Here is a 22,924-nt window from a genome sequence, read left to right as displayed (position 1 = left end):
TAGGTTTCCAATTTAATAGACTGATACATATTTTTAGAAAAATAGTAATTATGCTTTCAATATGTGCCAGACACTCCATTAATTCCTTGGAGGTATAAGGATAAGATATGGCTCTTGTTCTCAAATATCTCACAGTCTAGCAGGTATGCTGGACATTTCATTTTAGATGTAAATTTTAGTGATTATTTACAATCTTCCTTCAAAAAGTATTCATATCTTAACTTATAAAAATAACAGTGGGTTATTTATCTAAATATGAAATAATCAAAATTCAAATTGAGGATGGGCCTGATACTACCACTTAGGCATAGAAGTTTATGCAGTAATACTTTAAAGCCAAAAAAAAATGCATCAAACTACAAATTTCCCTTTTAGGTATTTAGGAACCTTATCATGGCAGTGAAACAAAGCAGGATATGTCCATGTGAGATGGATATATCTACCATTATTGGTGCCAAAAGAACACAGACAGAGGCACATTGACATTGTTAATATTTTCATACTTAACAGCACTTTTGCAAAGCCTTATAATTATCACATTGTGGTATAACTTTATATCTCTATCTCTATCGATCTATCTATCTATCTATCTATCTATCTATCTATCTATCTAACTATCATCTATCAGTCTATCTTTGTCCTTGGTTCCTGGTACAAAGCTTAGAATCTCTTGGAATTTCCTGAGTAATAGAAACATCTTTCATTATTAATAACAAACTCCTTTCAACCATACCCAAGTTTATGCTGATCAGAGGGTCCTAGATAGTTTGAAAATGGGGACTGGTTGCCAGAGAAACCAATCATATGATTACAAGGTTGGAATTTTCAGACTCTATCCCACTCTACCTGGGGAAGGGAGAGGGACTAGAGATTGAGTTCAATCGCATGGTCAGTGATTTATCAATCATGCCTAAGTCATGAAATCTTGATTAAAAACTCCGTGAGGCTTGGGGACTTCCTGATCAGTGCACATTTTGATGTACCATATGCTGGCTCTACTGGGACAGAAGTTCTTGCAGTCCCCTCAAAATCTTGCCCTATAGGTCTCCTTCCTATATTGTATCCTTTATAACAAAACTGCAATTGTAAGTTTATCACTTTCTTGAGTTCTGTGACTCATCCTAGCAAATTATCAAATCTGGCGGAGAGGATGGGGGTTGTAGGAAGCCCCCAAATTGTAGTCAGCTGGGTAGGAAGTGCAGGTGGTTTGGGGTCACCCAGGCCTTGTGGCTGGCATCTGAAATGGGAGTAATTTTGTGAGACAGAATCCCTTCACCTGCAGGGTCTGTGCTAAATTTGCATAGTTAGTGTGAGAATTAAATTGAATCATATGACACTCAGAAGATTGGTGTAAAATCATTGATGTTGGAGTATACACATTAAAAAAAAATTATTTGGGGGCCAAATGTGGTGGCTGATGCCTGTAATGCCAGCACTTTTGGAGGCCAAGGTGGTAGGATACCTTGAGGCCAGGAGTTTGAGGCCAGATTGAACAACCTAGTGAGACCCTGTCCCTATAAAAAGAAATTTAAAAATTAGCCAGACATGGTGGCTTGTGTCTATAGTACCAGCTATGTGGGAGACTGAGGTGGGAGAATCACTTGAGCCCAAGAGTTCAAGGCTACAGTGAGCTATGATCATACCATTGCCCTACAGCCTGGGGAAGAGATGGAGATGCTATCTCAAAAAATAAAAATAAAACCATATTGAAGGTCAGCTTATGTAAAAAGAGTAAGCTACTTAAATTACTTTAAAGAAAAAACGTTAATACCATTATAATGCAAGAAGAACTCAGCAGAAGTCATGCATGTTGTGACAGTGACTCAATGAGGAATTTTTAATTGAGAAAGCTGAGGTAGAAATGACGCCAAAGCACCTGTAAGGCAGAGGCAGCTGGAACACCATGCTCCAGCTGGAAGCTGATGTTTTACAATTCAACTCCAAATTTCTTGAAAGTCTTCATTTAATTTTAAAAGTTTATGCAGATATTTCTTTTACCAACTCTTTATGTGCAATGTGTGCTTTAATATAAACGAAAATTTCTCCCAAATGTTCAAGTAATATGGACCCTGGAGGTTGGTGTTCCTTGTTTATTCCATGGCTTTTGCTCCCTTGTCTCTTTTTACCACCTAATTCCATGGTTATCTTCTTTGCACCCCAACCCAGTCCGTAGGCTCATGGGAAGCAGAGATAGAGAAGAGAACACCAGGCTACAGAAAGTGGGAAAGACTTAACCTAAGCAACACTTTTTAAAAAGGCAAACTTCTGGGCCAGTTGTGGTGGCTCAAGCTTGTAATCCCAGCACTTTGGGAGGCCCAGGTAGCTGGATCACAAGGTCCGGAGTTCGAGACCAGCCTGGCCAACACAGTGAAACCCCGTCCCTCCTAAAAATACAGAAATTAGCTGGGCATGGTGGCGGGCACCTGTAATCACAGCTACTCGGGAGGCTGAGGTAGGAGAATCGCTTTAACCCGGCAGGTGGAGGTTACAGTGAGTAGAGATAGCACCACTGCACTCCAACCTGGGCAACAGAGCTAGACTCCATCTCAAAAACAAACAAAAAAATGCAAATTTCTGGATGCTATCCTCAAAATTCTTATGAAAGTTTCTGCATTTTATAGTGATAGTGGATCCCGGGAATTTGTATTTGTATTTTATTAAGTTTTCAAAGCATATCTGATATAAATAAACTGTGGACTGGACTTTGAGCAAAGCTATTGTAGCTTTTGGTCTCAGAGTTCAAAAGTGCATAACCCAAGTCAAGCAATTGACCTCCCTGTTCCTCCCTTTCCTCTATTGTACAGCAAGAGAGTTGGTTAAGTATACTTGTTCATTTCTTCCAGTCCCCAAAAGTTGTAATATTCCTTGATCTGCCATATCTGATGGCAAATAAATCACAAGAAATAGAAAATAAAAAGTCACATCCTCTGTTCTCTAATCACGGGACCCAATCAAGGAAAGATAACCCTGCTTTATTCACAAATAATACTCAAACCTCCTTAATAAAATCCTTTTCCTTTCTAAAAAGTCTACTTGTTCATACCAGTGCATTAAATTTTCTACTTTTGCAGCTATGAGTCATTTAAATTAAATCTAAGATACTGCAAGAGTGTAGCAGGATAATTGGTCTCATGTATTTCATTATTGTGACTGTCACAGCTGTACCCTGAAATTTTCAATGTAATTTATTTATTCATTAACTGAGAAATCTATGAAAATGTTTTATATTAATTACATTTTAAAAACTCTCATTACAGCATTTATATTATTTTCAAGGAGTTGTTTTATTCTTCTCCCAACAAACAAACCTATATGCCATTACACCTAGGATAATCACAAAGACAGAGATATTTTTGGATTAAAATCTAAAACTTTGGCCAGAGCAAGGGGAGCATGTGAGGAACAGATAGGAGCTGGTGACAGAGCAGCCACAGGATGAGACATTCAAATTCCAAAATTTACTTGTTATTTTTTCCTATTAAATGCAGTTGTTAATAACAGTATAAAAAGTGTAGAAAAAAAAAAAAAGAAAAGAGAAAATCTAGATGTAATTGATATCTAGCAGCAGTAGTCTGTGAAGACAAAAATCAGTGCTATGCAAATAGATCAACATCCCCGATCTCCCATGTTTCCAGCACATTCAGATCGGGAGCTGAATCATCCCTCACTTCTTTTGCCCCAACGAGACTGCTAAGAGATACGAAGAAGAAAGAGACCACGTTGGAGACAAACCTATGGGAGAAGCAGGGTAGAGTAGAAATGGGTGTCATAATGACCAGGAAATTTTGAAAAGCCTGTGCTTCAAGGAACGCCGTATCACTCCAGAGGAGCAGGAAGGAGAGCTCTTTCCTCTGTGCACACACATTCAAGGAGTCTATTTGGTCCTCAGAAAGAAATAGCAGGCTGCAGGAGTGAGAGCTTCTGGCAGTCCCTGGCTGCATCTTGCAGTGACACTCACCATCTTAAATTTCTGGCTTTCCTTCCACTCCCATCCACAAAGGATTGAGGGAGTAAGTTGACATCCTCCCTTTTATTTAAAGAAGAGTGTCAATGACTAAGTAATGAGAACTCCAACATCTAGAGATTTCACAGAAGAAAAGAAGTCCTCAATTTCAGAAATAGCAAAGAGTCAGATGAGGACCAGGAGAGGAAATATTTTGAGAAAGGAATGGGAGACAAGTTTTTGTGCCATGGAGATGTAAAGTAAATTGTTGGTCACTGACCTTTCGAAGGAAAAACAAGCTCGTGGTGGCTGACCTGATACTTTAAGAAAATGTGCCTGCTGCAAAGAAATGCCAGGCCAGCAGAGTGCCCATACCTGTTTAGAGTGGGAACTGTACCTCTATTTTATCTGTTATTGGCCAAATTTATCTCAGGTCCTGGGTTGATGAGTCAGAAAAATGGATAGCTGCAGTTTTTAAATTAAAGAACAATAGTAAGTGTTGTCTGCCAATTCAGTGATTGAAGAGTTTCATAGGAGGAAGGGGCCTTTCAAAGGCATTTCTTTGAGTTTATATCCTTGCTGCACCCACCTCATTACAGCGGGGATGACTCCCTTTCCTAGATTCCATTTCCTACACTTGCATATAGCCAGATTTCTTATGCCATTCTGTATGGGATGTGGAGTTATCCTTAACAATATGAATAATAAGATGCTATGGTATTGATGACCTTGGCAGGAAGCTGATGGCACACTCAAAAGGGATTACGGCATGGGATTTAAAGAAGGGGCTTTTTATAAAGACATGGGCACAGTTAAGGGAAAGGCACATGGGGTGCCAAACTACACCACGAGCCAGAAACAGGGCAGGGTGTGTCATCACCACCTCTTGACCTGAAGGGCAAGGAGAGACAATAGTTACCAACACCTGAAGAGAGCTTAACTGTAGGAGAGGGCTGCCTGACAGAAACAGCAGAGAAAAGCAATGGTTGTTAGCTCAGGCCCACTGTGGAGGGAGCTGGGAAGTAAATACCCAGATCTCTCCTGCTCACTGCTCTCAGGAATCCTGCTGGCTCCTCTCTCCCTCCTTCTGCACCCTCCATGAATCCTAGTAGTCAGACTCCAAGGGTACAGAACAGGGTGAGAGGGCAGAGAGTGGATCTGGAAGGCAAATAAGTGGAAGACACCCTGCAAGGCTGGACAGTATATAAAATCTGACCTTCCAAAAGGAAAAGATGAAGCTTTTTGCCTGTAGAGATCTGGTATAGACCTGGCATCTCCCCGATGCTTATCCACCTGTGCTCTAGATTGGCTGACTGTGCATTCTTCTTCACTGCCTATTCGTGGCTCCCTTGCAGCTGTGAAGGAAGGAGAGAGCAGTAAGTTCCAGCTCAGGGAACATAGGCAGAAATCTACTGTGGAAATTCTGAAAAAATTTTATTTTCCTGATCAAACGTACGGAGAAGCTAGTGATGTCTTTCCCCTTATTCTTGCTTGTAACAGGTATATGACATCAACAGTAGGGAAACTAGCTTGCAAAAAAGGTAACAAGAATGAGCGATGCTGGTCCTGATATTGTCAAGCCATTGATCTGATGCCAACCTTGCCTACCTCCAGATATTTTAAATGAAAAGAAAAAAAACCCTAACTCTGATTGGCTTCTAAGTCTTGGTAAATTAGGGACTTGGTGTTTGATCAGACATGGACTAGAGTGAAGTCTGTGCAATCCTTACACTGCTCTCAGGAGCAGTGGGGTGAAAGATGCCATTTACTGACATAACAGGGAAGTTGTTCCTTGTTCCTTGAAGAAACAAGGAAGATGAAGCAGATTTAGGGAGAAAGTCCAACATTAAGATTCATTAGGTAAAACTGGTGCATCTGTGAGTCATCTATGAGGACATACAGATTGATAAGTCGCATTTTTGTGTCTAATACAAATTAGGAATACAAATTTAGGAATGTGTTATATGATGATAATTCAAGCCCTCAGAGTCAGGTGAGATATTCTATTTTACTTAAAGAAGAGTGTCAATGACCCAGTTATATCAACTCTAACATTTAGACATTTCACAGAAGAGAAGCCCCCAAAGGTAGAGATGGCAAAACAAGCAAAAAATAAATAGAGGCCATGAGAGGAAACATTTTGAGAAAGGAATGGGCAACAGGCTTTGATGTTATGGAGCTGTAAAGTAAGACATTGATGTTCACTGATCTTTAGATGAAAAAACTAGTTGATGGTGGCTGACCTGACAGTTCCAAGAAGTGTGTCTATTATAGAGAAAATATCATACCCAGCATAGCTCTTCTCTGTGGGAAATGTGCCCCAGCGTTATTTGTTACTGGCATAATTTAGATATTAACTAAGAATAAAGATAAGGATATTAATGAAGAATAAAGACAAGGAATTTTTTTTGCTCCTTGTTCCATCTGCTAATGTTCTTCTTCTTATTCTTGTTTTTACAGTCTTCTGGGACATCTGGTCATGAAGAAATTATGAAAAAGAAAGAAACAGAGAAAGAGAAAAGAAAAAAGGAAGAAAGAAAGAGAAAATGTGTAAGGAAAAGTAAAAGAAATGAGGAATCAATGTCGATTTCTTGTTACCAGAATGTTATGATTGAGTTAAAAGCATGGCTTTAAATGTTGAGATAGAAATTACAACTTTTAATTAAAACTCAAATGCTTTCTCTACTCTTTGTCATTAGAAGGACTGACCAAGAGCTAGAAACCATGGTGAAAGTAGGTGAGGAATGGAGGCTCTGACAGACTATCATTAAGATGATTGAAGCTTATAGACAAAGAGTTGAAGGTACATCTGCCTGCCACTTATTAAATAGTAATTTGGGGTAAGTTACTTAATTCTTCTGAGACTTGAAAGCTCATTTGTAAGATGGAGACAAGAATGACTTCCTTAAGGATGAATTGTGAAGATAAACTGCAAACAGGGCCTTGAACTCATTCCTAAGACTCTCCCCAAACTTCCCTCCTTGAGTCTAGGGCCTTCAGTGTGGGGTCTTCTGTAACTTCATCATTCTTTACCCCTTGATTTCTCAGGGTACTGGTGTTCAGATAGCCCTCAGGATGTGCCCCTCATTGCATTGAATTTGGCTGTGTTTCACTTCACTTTCATGGCAAGTAAGATCTTGATTTCCTGGGATGGCCTGAGTGAAATAAAATTTGGAAATACAAAAAAAAAAAAAAAAAATCCTGTAAGGGAAGAATATACTTCTGGCATAAAGTCATCTCAACCTGTGATGCGTTAGGACTTAGTGCATTCAGCATCTTCTGCTGACATCAGTTCTAACATTCATTGTCAGCTGCTGCTTTTGTCAGCATGACATAAAAGTCAGCAGTGATATTATTCTACCGTTGATTTAGTGCTGTTTCTGCCTGTGTATCACCAAACCACACTTAGGTTTAGTTATGGTTATATTTAACCTTATTATAAGTAAACCTTTTAAAGCATAACAAGAAAGAATCCTTTTGCTCAGTGAGATGAATTTATTTATTTATTTATTTATTTATTTATTTATTTATTTTGAGACAGTGTCTCATTCTGTCACCCAGGCTGGAGTGCAGTGGCGCAATCTCAGCTCACTGCAACCTCTGCTTCCCACTCTCAAGCAATTCTCCTGCCTCAGCCTCCCGAGTAGCTGGGATTAGAGGCGCATGCCACTACCGCCCAGCTAATTTTTGTATTTCTAGTAGAGATGGGGTTTCATCACATTGGCCAGGCTGGTCTTGAACTCCTGACCTCAAATGATCCACCTTCCTTGGCCTCCCAGAGTGCTGGGATTACAGGTGTGAGCCACAGCGCCTGGCCAGTGAGATGAGTTTTTATGACTGCTGAATGCTTCAGGTTTGTTTCAAGATTCTGTAGGAAGACAGTGTGCTTGATAACGCTAACCCTAGGTTCGCATTTTGCAACGTAGCTCCCATTCTCCTCAGGTCTTCGATGGTAGCATCATCTTGAAGCAATTAGATGAAACTTTCTTATTTTCATTCGAAGAAACATTTAAAGTCACATGCATTTTAATGAAGTTATCAAGAACATTATCTCTATAATCCAGAAGTAAGAAACACCATTTATTTGACATACATAATTTTGTACTGTCTACTATATTTATAGCCCTGGTTTAAATATAATGATGATGCAGAAAATAATCAGTAGATTCTGTCTTTATGTGTTTATATTCTTTAGAAAAGATAAGACAAGCAAATGATTTTACACCGGCAATATAGCAAATAACGTATAATCTGCTAAGGGGAGTTAGAGAAAGAAAAGTTCATTTTTAGTGGGAAAGATTGCAGCTACAAGACGAAATCTAGATTCATTAGAGTCTAAACTACATTGCAGTCTTCATCACTCCTTGCCTCTCTGTTTCCGTGTGTACTGGTGTTTAGGTATTCCTCTAATATAGGCTCTATTCCTAAATAACCATATGTTTTTGTATCTCTGAGTCCTTGCTCATTCTGCTTCTTTTCCCCAAAATGCCCTTATCCACCCAGTAAAGACTATTCGTTCTTTAAAGGCCAATTATTTTGTTGCCTCCCCTGTGATGGTTTCACTAACACCTCCCTTAATCATTCTGACCTATGGATTCCCAGGACATCTCATCAATAACTGTTAAAGCACTTATATTTCATGATGATTCACTTTGCATGATGGATGATAGAGTTATCTTTTTAATGTGTGGATCTCCTCCCCCTACAATGAGAGCTCTGATAAGGAAAAGATTTTGACCTATTTATCATTGTATCTCCAACAACTAACACAATTTCTGCAGTACAATAAATGCCCATAGTAAATGTCTGTGGAATAAGATAGCATTTATATTAGGCTTTGACAGATAGTATATTGGCCAGATACATGTATATCAAATAACCAGGCTAGTATCTGTCTGCTTAGAGCAGGAGTTTGTGTCTTCAGAATGCAAAGTACATAGATACTTCTTTCTCCATTTATCTAAGAATTGAGGGATGGTGTAGTAAAAAGAGACAGACAACATAAGCTGTAGGACTAAAATTTAGAAAATCTCTTCACCTTTCCTGGTTTTCTTTCTCCCTTTCTTTCCTTCTTCCTTCCCTTCCTTCCTCTCCTTCCCTTCCTTCCTTTCCTTCCTTTCCTTCCTTTTTTTTTAACTTGAAGAGAGAAGGGAGGACTGAAGATGGGGACTTCACAGTATTTTCTTAATCTCTGGAAGGGTCCTATTCCAGAGATTGAACTTGTCTCTGTGCGTGCACAGGCCTGTATCCTTATGTGTGATTGAGTTTGCTGTGCAGAAAGGTGAAACCAAATGGGGCTGAATAAAAGAAAGACAAATCAATGAGTGGCATCAAGTGGTGGGGTACAAATTTCATGGTGGTCCATTTTATAGTGGACTTTCTGTCTCCTACACTTCAGGAGATCACACAAGGTAATAAAGTAGTAATAATCAACTGCCAATTTACATTGTAATAATGAAATGTGCAGGGAATGCAAAATGAGGGCTATGTCTCCACTGAGGACGTTTATCAATGTTGTGAAATTGTCCATTTGAAAAGCTATAATACCTCTGTTGAATTTAGATTGTCAGAAGGCTGAAGAATCTTTTATTTTTGCATATTTTCTAGATGAAATAAGTCCTGAGTATTTATTTTACCCCAGGATGTAAAGGAAGAGGTCCTCAGTTGTTCTTCACAGGAATCCTAGAAGCCCTGAGATGGACAGCCTAACATCGGAGCTGGTGGAATTGCTGTACAATTAGTCAGGTGATGTAGAAAAAGATCTAGCCTCTTGGGATAAGAATAGGATCACTATAAAAGAAACAGAAACCGAGACACCTGCACCTTCAGCTGGTAGAGCTAGCTTCCTAATGATGCTTAAGAGATGTCTGTCTCTTTGACAGATTCCACTGGGAAGAAAGGGTCTGCCTGTTAGCGTGTTCAAGAAGCACAGATGGGCATTGTATGTGAGACTCAGAGTTTGACATTGGAGACAGATTCCCCTCTGAAGAACCAATAATAAAGGCCTATGGCAAGGTTTAGGAATTTTAAAGGGGGAGAGAAAAGAATACAAGTGCTGGAAGACTTTTGTGCGTTCTAATAGTAAGATGACAATTATCAATTGTTAGAAAAGAAGTCCAAAGAAATTGGGGTGAAAGTTTAAGTGCTATAAGAAATAGAATATTTTAAAGGCTACATATGTTTCATAGATTCAAGATAGAAATTCAAATAACATAGTATTGTGCTATATGATATGATTTATTCATATGCATTCTCATTTTTAATAGAGTAAAAATAACTTTCTAATGGAATTGCAGAGGATAAAACAACTCTAAGCATAAAACGACTTAAGGGGTGTCTGCTGTCATATCACTGTTAGTCAGATATCAGAAAGCTGTGGAAATTGCACAAAAGTTACTCTTTAGATGGGGTTAACACCTTCCAACACAAAACTCTACCATTGGGTGAATTTAAAAAAAAACATGATGAATGAATACATTATCTGAGAATAGGGGAAACAAAAGTAGCACAATCCTTTGACAACCTTTTATTTTGCTTTTCCCAGGCTGGGTCCTCGTTGCTCCTCTGGACTTTGTAAATATGGTCCTAAGAGCTCCTTGGCCTGCTGTCTTCACCTACCACATGGAGACCCTAATCATCATACCTGACTTTATTACTAGTTCATGCTCACAAGAGCCCTTGGAGGAAGGTAGGGAAGGGATGATTATCCCGTCTGGAGCACTAGAGAGAGATTCAAGCCAGGGTCACAGAAAGAATGCAAAAACTAAGGCCAGAACTCAGATTTTCTGACTCATATATTTTTTCTGTCTTCTTTGCTACCTGCTGTGCTTGAGTTACGTACCCCCAAGCATATCTGATTATGCCACTGTTCTGATTAAACACCTTCAATGATTCCCTCCTTCATGTTGCATCACATCAGCTCTCCTGAGTTTGTTACATAAAGCAGTCTGCACAGCGGCTCTGTCTTGGGAGTCTCACTGTATTGCCCAGGCTGGAGGGCAGTGATGTGATTTCTGCTCACTACAAGTCCACCTCCCAGGTTCAAGCAGTTCTCCCACCTCGGCCTCCCAAGTAGCTGAGATTGCAGACATGTGCCACCATGTCCGGCTAATTTTTGTATTTTTAGTAGAGACAGGGGCTCACCTTGCTGGCCAGGCTGGTCTCGAACTCCTGACCTCAAATAATCCAGCTGCCTCAACCTCTTAAAGTGCTGGGATTACAGGCATGAGCCACTGTACCGTGGCTGTGTCTTTGCCATCATTTTCCCTCATGCACTTCCCATTGGAGAAGCCACACCTACCCTGGACATCCCTGTTCCTGTGTTCTTCCCTCTTTCTGAAATACTCCTCTCTCTTCCGAATCTCTTCCTCATATCCTGAAGCAAGACTCTTACTATTCCTGTTGCTTCCGTTGCACTTTGTAATAGCTTTTGTTTTAGCACTGGCCAGAGTCTCTCTTGAAATTAGAAGTATTTGTTTATATGCCTGTATACTTCGCCAGACTGTGAGTGCTTGGAGCACAGATTCTCCTATTTATTTTCTCAGCTTTGTGTCTCCATAGTTCCTACAAATTGTGCCTTGCAGATAGATGCTCATTAAATATCTCTTGAAATCTAACATCTATTGAACAGTTATCTTGTATTATTAGTTAACTTTCAGTCATACATACTTTTTCCATTGAATTAAATTACAACTTTTTGAATATGATTCTTCTACATTGTAGGAAAATACTTGAAAGTATTATGATTGAAATTTGGGTGATATAATGAGAAGTAATATATATAAGAGAAGGCTTTTTTAAAGTTTTGCACCAAAACTTTGTGTCTGTGACTTATTTAATGACAATTATTAAGTTGCTTCTACTACTACTGGGTTAGGTAATATAGAGAACAATTTATTTTACTGATCTTCATTATCAAATTCCAAAAGATAATAAATATTTTAAGGAGAGAGTAACAAATATTTCACTTGATGATGACATTAGGATTTTACCAAGATTCTTGTATATTTTGGAAAACTGCATCCAGAATTTACTAAGAGAATATAAGATTCTTCATGCTACCAGATAATGTGCAGGATATTGCAACTTTTAGAGGGAATATTCTGTAAAATCCGCACATATTAATCACAGACATATTTTGAGGGCTTATGCATTAGTCACAGTCTTCTAAAGCTTACCACATGTTACTTCATTTTTGTGATGACTTTTAAGTTTGCTATTACCTTCCCCATTATTTTACAGATGAGGAAACTAAGACAGTGTTTATGTAACTTGCTCGAAGTCACACAACCTCTAATGGCAGAGATGGGTTTTGAGTCCAGCCAGTCTGACTCCTGGTGCTGCACACTGGTCCACTAGTTGATATTATGTGAGGGAAGAATGCATATGTAGGCAAGGCCAAACTTCCATAGTGGTCATTGCTGTCCCATATCAGCAACTTTGGGATGGTGCCAGGCAGCAAGGAAGCCATGAAGTACACCTTGTGGAACTCGCTCCTAATTCTACACTGTCTGTAGAGACTAGTGTGTGGGAATCATTGCTGGGAAGCCAGGCAGTTCCTAGAGAACACATAAATTTAGTAGGAAAGTGATTCAATCTTCAAGTGAAGTCCTGAGTTGACTAGAGTTGATTCAGCTTAACGAGGTGTCAAGGTGTCAACCAGGACATTAATCACACTTTGTCCCTCCTGCCATGACTGCCACTTCTTTGTAGGAGCTGGGACCTGAAAGCCTGGGGAGGAGGTGTGCTCCTGCTCCTGAGAGCTGCCCTGCTGGGTTTCCAGCGCACTCCCTCTTCTCACTAATTCCTTGCATTTGTCCCTAGTCTATAACACTTCCTGCTCTCCTTAGCCCCAAACCATGTCCTGGCTACAGTCAAAATAGTGCCCAGGAACATACAGTGTTAAGGTGAAATTATACTGCTTCTATTTCAAATCTGGTCAGCCAATGTTGAATAATTGCAGCTCATGTCATTTTTGTTGTTGTCAATTTTTAAGGTTGATCTTGGTTTTCCATATGATTTTATTTTATATAATGCTATATAATATAAATATATATAACATGAAAAACTATATGGTGCATGTGTAATACAGTTGACTTGTTATAATGGTGTGTTTATACATGTTTGATATAAAGGCTGAATAATAGACATCAGATAAACAAATTGCCTTACTTACCTGATTATTCACATCCAATACACCATGGCTAGAATCTCAGCTCTGCCATTTACTAGCTATTAACTATTTAAAGCACTTGAAATTCTTTAACTCTAAAATGAAAGGTAATGCACTATCTCATAAGATAATTGCATCTATAATTTAGAATTTCATTTTTTCCTGAGTATTGAGTTCCCTGGCTCTAAGAAAATTTGATTTAAGGAAATCCAGTATCTCTCATCTTGAAATCAAAAGCCTTACTAGGGAGAGGCACAGATGTCAACAGAAGAGGCAACCATTCACCAGCAATTCCCCCATGACTTCTATGACAAATTTCCTATGTTGATCTGGAATCTACATGACAGATTGTTGGTGCCAAAGGCTAGCAAACTCCATCTATGTGAAGCATGATCCTTTTGAAAAACAAGTGAATCCAATTAAAGAAAAAACCCAGAAGGAGGAAAACAAGAGGTTTTGATTCTTCATGTTTACTGTATTAACCCAATTGTAATGCAAGAATCAGAAACTCTAGATCTAGATAGGATAGTAAAAAGACACACCTGTAAATAAGTCTCAACGTTTTGCCCCTTTATTGACCTCCATGCCAATTATATCCTTTCTCTAAAGTCAATGGATTCTTCTTCTTTTTTTTTTTTTCCTTAGCCCTTAGAAACACAATCCAAAACAACAGGACCATAATTATAATATATTTCCATCTCAGACTTTTGTACGTGTAATTATGTTTGTGTTAAATTAGATTAAATGTCAAACCACCAATTTGCTTCTTCCTTTGTAACCTTTTGCATACAAAGTTTATAATCCTGACAAATAAAAGGCTCCTTCAACCTTGACACCTAAAAGGAAGAGCAAGTTGTATTTTTCCAAATTAGAAAACAACCACCAATCATGTCATTTAAAAATGAGGTTAGATACCCGATGTAGCTTGAATTCTGTAGTAGTTTGGAGTTTATAAGATTAAAATATGACTTAATATTAAAAGAGGAAAGTTAGTGTGAGTAGACATTACAATTTTGGATCTATGGATTCAAGTTAAGCAGATATGATTTGAACTCTTCTTGTTTCTCTGATGATATGATTAAATGAAATATGCTAAATTTAAAAGGAAATAATTTGCCATCCTTCCAGGGGGAAGGATACATTCTTCCCTCTTCCAGAAACACCTCTTTCACATCTCTTCCTCGTGCCCTGCAATGAGACTCTTATTACTCCCACTGTTTTCACTGCCCTTTGCAATAGTTTTTATTTTAGCACTCACCAGAGTCTCTGTACCTTCACCAGACTGTGTCCGTGGAGCACAGCTTCTGCTTTTTATTTTCTCAGCATTGTGTCCCTGTAGTTCCTGTGACTTGCAGGTAGTTGCCCACTAAATATTTCTTATTTGCATTTGAACACAGATATACTGAAGATAAAACTTAATGCAAAGGCACTATGTGGGGACTGGAAGAGAGCTAGACTGACAGACGGGGAGAGTCCTTTCAAATCCAGCTCTCAACATTACCTACACATTCAAGAAAGACCTAGTGCAGGGGGTGCTTTATAGGAACTGTACAAGGCAGCACAAACACAGCTACTGCCCTTGAGTGATGGAAAACTCAAATTCCTGTGACCAGCCTGAATATGTACTTTCTAGGCTTGCCTCTGTCTCTATTTCTCCATTATGATCTTTGCTCCATTGTTTCAGCTCTCTGTATTTTAGTTTTAGGGCTTGTACAATGGAATCATATTTGCCTATAGGGAATTCAGGAGAAATGGTAATCTTGAAGATAGTGATATTAATTCCAATCAGGGTGGGCCCTACAAGTCATCTTTTCTTTCCCAAAGTCTTTAGCAGAGCACAGGAGCAGGGAGAGGTAAAGAAAGGCCTCTGCTAAAAATAAAGTCCTGGAAAATCACTGGTGTCCCAGGCACATTCAACTATGGAGAGGAGATGAGAAATGAGGTCCTCCTCCCTGAAACTTATATTACCCAGGCCTGAGACTTCAGAAGATATGCTCTTCTTAGGAGTGAGTTTTATTCATTACATATTTTAGATGCCCTAAGGCACTGGGGCTGACTGCTCTCAGGGAGCCCTGATTGAGAGAGTCTACACCAATGATTGCCGTTCTCCATAATTCTATTCCATGCATCTCATCTCTGATGACATTCTATCTTTCCAGCACATTTTCACTAGTAGCCTTCCTATCTTAAGACCCTTAATCACATCTGCAAAGTCTCTATTGTCACATAAAGGCAACACATCCACAGGTTCTGGGAGTTAGGACATAAACATTTTTACAGGCCTTAATTTTGTCTACAACATAGCCCAATGTCAACAATCATTGTCAAGATGATAGATGATGTTACGTGCTTTCATCCTGAGACACAAAATGTCTGTTTGTCTCTCTTTCGATGATGTTCAATTAATTCATTGAAGGTTGCAAAATAGTGATTTTCAAACTCTTTCATTTTATTTAATTAGTTGCAATAATTCTACAAAGAGGCACTTTTCTTCATCTATGATTTGGTTACTCATTAGTAGAGTTTTTCTACAAAAGGGAGAAGATGATTGATACTATCCATTTATTTACCAGGAAATAAGTGAACTTAGTAGCTAACGTTCTCCAAAGGTTAACAATTTTTTATACGATAATGGACTCGTAACTAGAAACGTATTTGGCAGGTTCAATCAACACCAACTATTGGCCTTTTTGGAGGGCAGATTGTTTCTTCTTTGTCCAGTGTAGCCCTCTTCAAGGTAGCCCCTGTGTCATGGCAGTTTTTGTCAGATGTCTTGCTATCTTCTGTGAAAGGTGTTTTAGGACCATTCTCCAAATCAGTTATTCTCCAAAAAGTATTGGTTTCTTTTAATGAGAATCACAGGATCACAATCTGTGCACTGAGAGATGCTTGTTGCTACTGGGTTTTTCATTTCTTAAGGTTTTTTTTTAGTGGATGGAACTAAAAAATAGAAACTTTTGAAAAGACAAAATGCTTCACATGTTCATTCTGACCTTTCCAATGAAAATTTAAGACTCTTTAATACAGAAAATTCTGTTTCCCAAGGATGAGAGAATAATAGAACTGAAATATCCTGTAAATAGTCATTTGTTCTACCTCATTTGCTCACAATCCAGAATATCAACACAAATACCATCACTATCAGTGCAATTACTGAAAACAGTTACACATTTTGACTTTGTTCTCCCAATTCTCCTCCTCTCATATTTTTATAGTAGTAGTTGTCAAAGCATATAGACATTAGACACTCTTTTTTAAATAATTATTTTACTTCTCAGCTCTCATTTAATCTTTTTTTTTTTTTGAGACCTAGTGTTGCTCTGTCACCCAGGCTGTAGTGCAGTGGCACAATCTCAGCTCACCACCACCTCTGCCTCCCAGGTTTAAGCGATTCTCATGCATCAGCCTCCGGAGATTACAGGTGCACACCACCACACCCAGCTAATTTTTGTGTTTTTAGTAGAGATGGGGTTTCGCCATGTTGCCCAGGCTGGTCTCGAACTCCTGACCTCAAGCGATCCACTTGCCTCAGCCTCCCAAAGTACTGGGATTACAGGTGTGAGCCACTGCACCCAGCCTCATTTAATCTTAATTCTTCAGGTAACTATATATTTATTGCATCCCCGGTCTTTATGTCAATGTCGCCAATCATTTTTATTATCTTAAACTTGTTTTCTAAAGTTTCTTCAGGAAGATTTCATGGAAGCAATATTATGCATGTTTATAATACATTGTAAACAATTTATACCAGAAAGTCAGTTCAGCTGTATCAAAAACATTTGTTAATATTTTCTGTCTTTAAGTGTAAATATGTCACTCTATATTCTGGTAAAACACAACAGTGGTAAAAGTCTGATGATAATCAAATTTCCTTTCTAAGTCACTTTCTCTGACTAGATAGCCAAACTATGTTTTTTTATTTATCCCTAAAGTCTGGTAATTTTACTAGAATGTGCCTTTTTGTTGGTCATTCTGAGTTGATATTATCCGTTACATGGTGTGCCCTTCCAGTGGGTATCTTCATACATTTTTAAATTCTTATTTTATTTTCATTTTTTTGAGATGGAGTCTCTCTCTGTTGCCCAGGCTGGATTGGAGTGCAGTTGTGCGATATCGGCTCACTGCAACCTCCACCTCCTAGGTTCAAGTGATTTCTCCTGTCTCTACAGGTGGGTGCCACCATGCCCAGCTAATCTTTGTGTTTTTTAGTAGAGATGGGGTTTTGCCATGTTGGTCAGGCTTGTCTCGAACTCCTGGCCTCAGCTGATCCACCCACTTTGGCCTCCCATCTTCATATATTTTAATTTTAGTTTTCTCGAATTGTAGATTTAGTATTTATTATATTTCTTTGCTTTGGTTTTCTTCTTCAGGAATTTCTATTATCTGTATTTTGGACTTTCTTTGCTTATCTTCAATAGTTGTCACTTTCTATTTAAATCTTTTATCTCTTTTTTTCACTGCTTTTTTGATTTTTAAATATTTTTCTTTTTTTCCCCTTCTGTGTCTCTTACTGCATTATCTATTGTGCTTATTTTTTTCTTATATGTCTTCTAATAGTCTTTATGAATTTTTTTCTTTTATTTCTAATTCTTTACTGAGTCCTGTCACTTCATTTCTGAATTTTTGTAGTTTGAGTTTTGTTGTACTTTCTATCTCATGTCAGTTAATCAAAGTCTTTTAACTCATTTTGAAACAGTTACAAAGTTGATCTGCTTGGTAAGCCTGACTTTCTGGCATAATTTTACTGTCTGTATGGATGTTATTCTACTCCTTATTCTTATTTATCTCATAATAGCTCTGCTTGGGATTTGTCTGTGATAGTTTTGATAACTTATTTTCTTTTTAAATTATAGAAAAATGTGTGGAACAGGCTAGCTTTTTTTTTTTTTTTTTTTTTTAACTCCATAGAACATCCTCTTCTGTTTTGATTTTTTTTTTTTTATTTGAATAGTGTTACCTAATAGGGCAGCTTACTGAGATTTTCTGACTCTATTCTTTTGTCCTACTTTTATCTGGATCTTCTCTTTCTTTCATCTTAATCATCCTTGCCTTGGTCAATTTTAATTTCACTCCCAGCAGTTTTTCCCCAGCAGATGGCTTTGTTACGGAGGGGAGCCCTAGTGGGTGTGTCAGTCTGGGGGGTTAATATGTCTGACTGTTCCCGACACTTCAGACCCTACTGAGGGCTCCTGGCACAAACGCACCCACTATTAGATTAGGAAAACCTCTGTCAGTTTCATCTACTTTCATGTTAGTTGGTCATGCTTTACAGTAAACACCTGTTGGCCCTCTCAGGGTTTTCCTATCCACAAATCCATCAGTCGCTTGCCGCTGCTTCCTGTGGCACAGATTTTGGTAACCTGCAGATCTGCTGGCTGTTGGCGATTCATCTCCACCTCTGGCATTTTGGGGTTGTTAGAGGTAATGTGTCACCTAGATTTATTATAATTTTTTTCATTGGTTTTTGGTTTTACTGTTGAGTTGCTTTGTCTTTCCAGAATGTTAGATTCTTCTACATATACAGAGAAAAATGTATCTATTGAAAACATATATTTATTTAAATTTATTTAATGTATTACTAAAACAGTTTTTTTTATAAAATGTATTTTATACATTTTATAATGTATTATAAAATGTATTTTATACATTTATAATGTATTATAAAATGTATTTTATACATTTATAATGTATTATAAAATGTATTTTATAAAAAATGTATAAAACAGTTTTATTTATAAAAATTATTTTAAAATTTATTAAAATTTTTATTCTATGTATGTATTAAGATTGTATATAGTTTTTTAAATAAGCACAATTTTGAAAAATTTAGATTTACTGAGAAATTACAAAGATGGTACAAAGAGCTTCCACATGCCTCTCACTCAGCTTTAGTTTCCCCCGATGTTATCATCTTACTCTGCCATGGCACATTTGTCAACATGAAGAAGCCATCATCTCACATTCCTCTTGGCCAAATGCCAGACTATATTTGCATTTCACCAGTTTTTCCACTGACGGCATTGTTCTATTTCCAGATCCACTATAGGATACCACATTGCATTTGTTGTCACACTTTCTCAGTCTCTTCTGGCCTGTGATAGTTTCTCCATCTTTCCGTGTCTTTCATGGTCAATAACAGTTTTGAAAGGCACTGGGCATTTTGCAGAATGCTCCTCACTTTGAGTTTGTCTCATTCCTGACACATCATTAGATGAGGGGGTTGGGTTTGAAAAAATCCCACAGTGGTGCAGTACCCTTCTCATCACATCAAGCATAGGGGTCATGAGATCCACATGACATCAACTGTGATGTCAACCTTGGTCACTTGGTTAAGGTTCCATACATTTTTGTTGAATTATTAACTGAAAGTGTTTTCCTTTCACTCTCCTTCACACAGCTCCAAATACCACCCACTGAATAGTTTCCTCAATCCCCTTTAAGACATTAGGGGGTCTCTTAGGGACTGCAGCTTTCTTCCTTCAGGCCCAGGCACACTATGTGAAGTACTCTGAGTTTTAATTCTCCATCTGGAGAAGAACAGGCCCCTCTGTGTGTGACATGGTGTGGCTGAGGAATGTACCAAACACTATTCCAGGAATAGCTTGACTTCTTCATAACCTTAAATTCACAATCATAAAGTTCAACTGAGGAGTATTCAGAGGTTATAAATTGTAAAATTAAGAGAATATATTGAAAAGTTTAAAGTGGATCATAGATTCACTGCAAACCTGGTTAAACTGACATCTGCTAGGATTTGGTTTGATCATAACAAAGCACCAGCTCCCAAGGCATCTCTCTCCAAAGGGTATTTCAATGACAGAAATAAAGCGAAAATCTTGTATTTTCCTGACCTGTCAGATCCAGCTTGGCCACACATGATTTATTGCTAGCAATGTCTTTTCTTCCTCATTCAAAATAGAAACTAGAAAATTGCAAATACATGAATGCAGCTGGTTCATCAACTTAAACACATGAGGAAACAGAAAGGTAATGTTAGTAACACATCCACCCACATTAAAGACATCACAATAAAAAGCACCAGCATTGATGGTCCAGTGGGAAATTAAATGCCTCGTAAGATAATAATGTTTGCATTAATCCTATTTGGTTTTGTAGACTTGAAATGATAATCTATAATCATAGTATTATATGTTTTCATGAAATTCCAAAGTCTATGAGATGCTTTTACACTTGGCTTTCTCATTTTATCCTTTCTTATACTCTGTGAGGTATAGGTTCTTATACCTGCTTTATAAGTGAGGAAACTAAGGCTCAGAAAGCTTAAGATTGGTATCCATGTTCACACATCTTGCAAATGATGCCCATAGTAGTTCATCAAATTGCTGTGTCTTCCCATTAAAAACCGATGCTGTGTTTTTGCTTTCATAAATATGATTTATTTTCCTCCACATGGGGTAAAACACTTACTAACTCGCCAACCATGAAAGAGACAGAGAGAGAGAGAGAGAGAGAGAGATCTAAAGGGACAACCTAAATAAAAGATTATATAATAATATCTACTATTTATTTAGCAATTGCTGTGAGCTAGATTCTATCATTCATTCTTAAATTACCCTGTAAGTTAAATCATATTCTTTGTTTTTTAATGAGAAGAAATGGAAATTCAGGTAGATTAGCTAATGTAAATGATACTATTGCTGTATCACATTAGTTCCAGTCTTAGTGGTTTAAGAGAATCAAAGTTAATTTCTTGCTCCTATAGAGTCTAATGCAAATGTCTCTGCCTGGCAAGTGGCCCTCCGTTGGCCAGTAAGGGCACTGGGTTCTGCCACCCTTTAAGGACGTAGAGTCTTCAACTGACTCCTCTGAATGTTCCTGTTAGAAATACTGTTTATACAATCAATAAAGACTTTATAGGTGAGACAAAATTAGATTTCAGCCTGACTCTTCTGAGTTATATAAATTTCAGATTGATGTTCAAATTAAGGCACGCTTCCAGGGCACAAGAAGTTTTAATGGCCTAGACCTGGAAGTGACATATATCACTTCTGTCCACAGGGCATTTGCCAGAGCTTAGTCACACGGACACTTTAGGCTGCCAGAGTGGCTGGAAGACATCAGGGAGTTGGGTTTTCAGTAGGGAGATGAAATGGGTTTTGGTAAATGGGTGGCATCTGTCACGTTACCTAACGTGCCCAAAGTCATACAGGTAATAATTGGCAGAGACAGAATTTGAATTCAGTGCTGATTGAAAGCTTATGTTCTTTCTACCATATTATCCCCTTTCAAATATTTTAAAATTAGTTTTACTATTTTAAAGATAGCTGAAATGTTTCATGGCAGTATCAGCTTATGAATACAAATGCTGCCACTTTTATTGCAATAAACTCTATTTGGCTGAATCTTCAAGCCTCACTCTTCTGCATTGCCAGGTACCCTGTCTGGTCCCCACATTGTCCCTTGCCCATGATTTTCTCCGGGATTCCCAAATCTATAAGTCCCATGCACCCATGTGCTCATGCATGCATCCTGACTACCACTCAATGGCAGCCACCTTCCACGTTCTTCCCTCCGCAAAGACGTAAAGTCACGAGATGCTTCATGAAGAAGGAAGACTTTTCTCCTTACCCTTCCGTACATATTGTCACCTAATGAGTCATCTAATGAGACAAGAGCCCAAAGCCTCAGAGAATCACTGCCAAAAATAACTCCTTCAGATTCTATCTTCAAATAATCTCTGAGGCTGCCAAGGAAGCAGTTTCTAAAACTCACGCCTCCCTCTCCCCATCACTCACTGTACACGTGTACATGCCTTTCAACTAAGATACCCAGAGAGTCAATTCATGTAAACGAACTGCTTGTGGGCTCTCCCCAGCAGCCTAGCTCACATAGCCAGATAGTTCCCAATCGAGACAGTGGACGCAGTCTAGCCTTAAGCTTGGTTTGTCACTATACAAGGGTACATAGTACTAGAACCATAGTACTAGAACCCAGATAATCAACTGTGTTCACTAAATGTTTGTAAGAAACTTCTTTTGATAAACTAATAAGAATAGCTTGTTTAAAGAGAAAAAAAAAAATGCTTGTAATTGGTGTATCCATCATTTGAAATTGGAATCTTGAAGTTATCTTGCCTTAATTCCAAAAGGATTTGATGCTTGCAGATACACATCTCATTTAGAAGATAATGAAATGGAACAAAATAAGAAGTGAAATCAAACTGAAGGAGTAGGAACCTGCAGCCTCTCAGTGGTAGTGAAGATGATACAGTTTGGTGGGGGGTCCCTATTGCTGCAGCCAAATCACCACATCATATGCACCTCTGTCAAAGTAGTCCACATGTGGACCCAGCTCTGGTCAAAAGCTGGGTTAATGTCCTACGTTGGCCATAAGAGTGGGTCATTGCTGGTCTTGCCCTAATAGTCACCTCTACAGAAAATTCATGATTTCTCTTATAAAAGGATAATAATACAGAAGTGCCAATGTCCCCAGATTAAGTCTCAACCCAAGGCTAAAATGGCAATTACAAAAAGGCAAGTTATGAAATATAAGGTACCTGAGTGTTTCTTCCTCCTTATTTTTTTAATGGAGCAAAGAAGATTTTGTCCTTCACTTATAACACAATCATATTATCATATTCTCTCTCTCTCTCTATATATATATACACACACACACACACACATATACATATACGCAGGATGCACAGGCATGTCACATAGGTATACATGTGCCATAGTGGCTCACTGTACCCATCAACCCGTCATCCAGGTTTTAAGCCCTGCATGCATTAGATATTTTTCCTAATGCTCTCCCTCCTCTTGCTCCCCACTCCCCGACAGGCCCTGGTA

This window comes from Rhinopithecus bieti, unplaced genomic scaffold, assembly GCF_001698545.2.
Source record: "Rhinopithecus bieti isolate Rb0 unplaced genomic scaffold, ASM169854v2 scaffold_54450, whole genome shotgun sequence".
NCBI classification, from domain to species: domain Eukaryota; kingdom Metazoa; phylum Chordata; class Mammalia; order Primates; family Cercopithecidae; genus Rhinopithecus; species Rhinopithecus bieti.
This window is presented reverse-complemented; position numbering follows the sequence as displayed.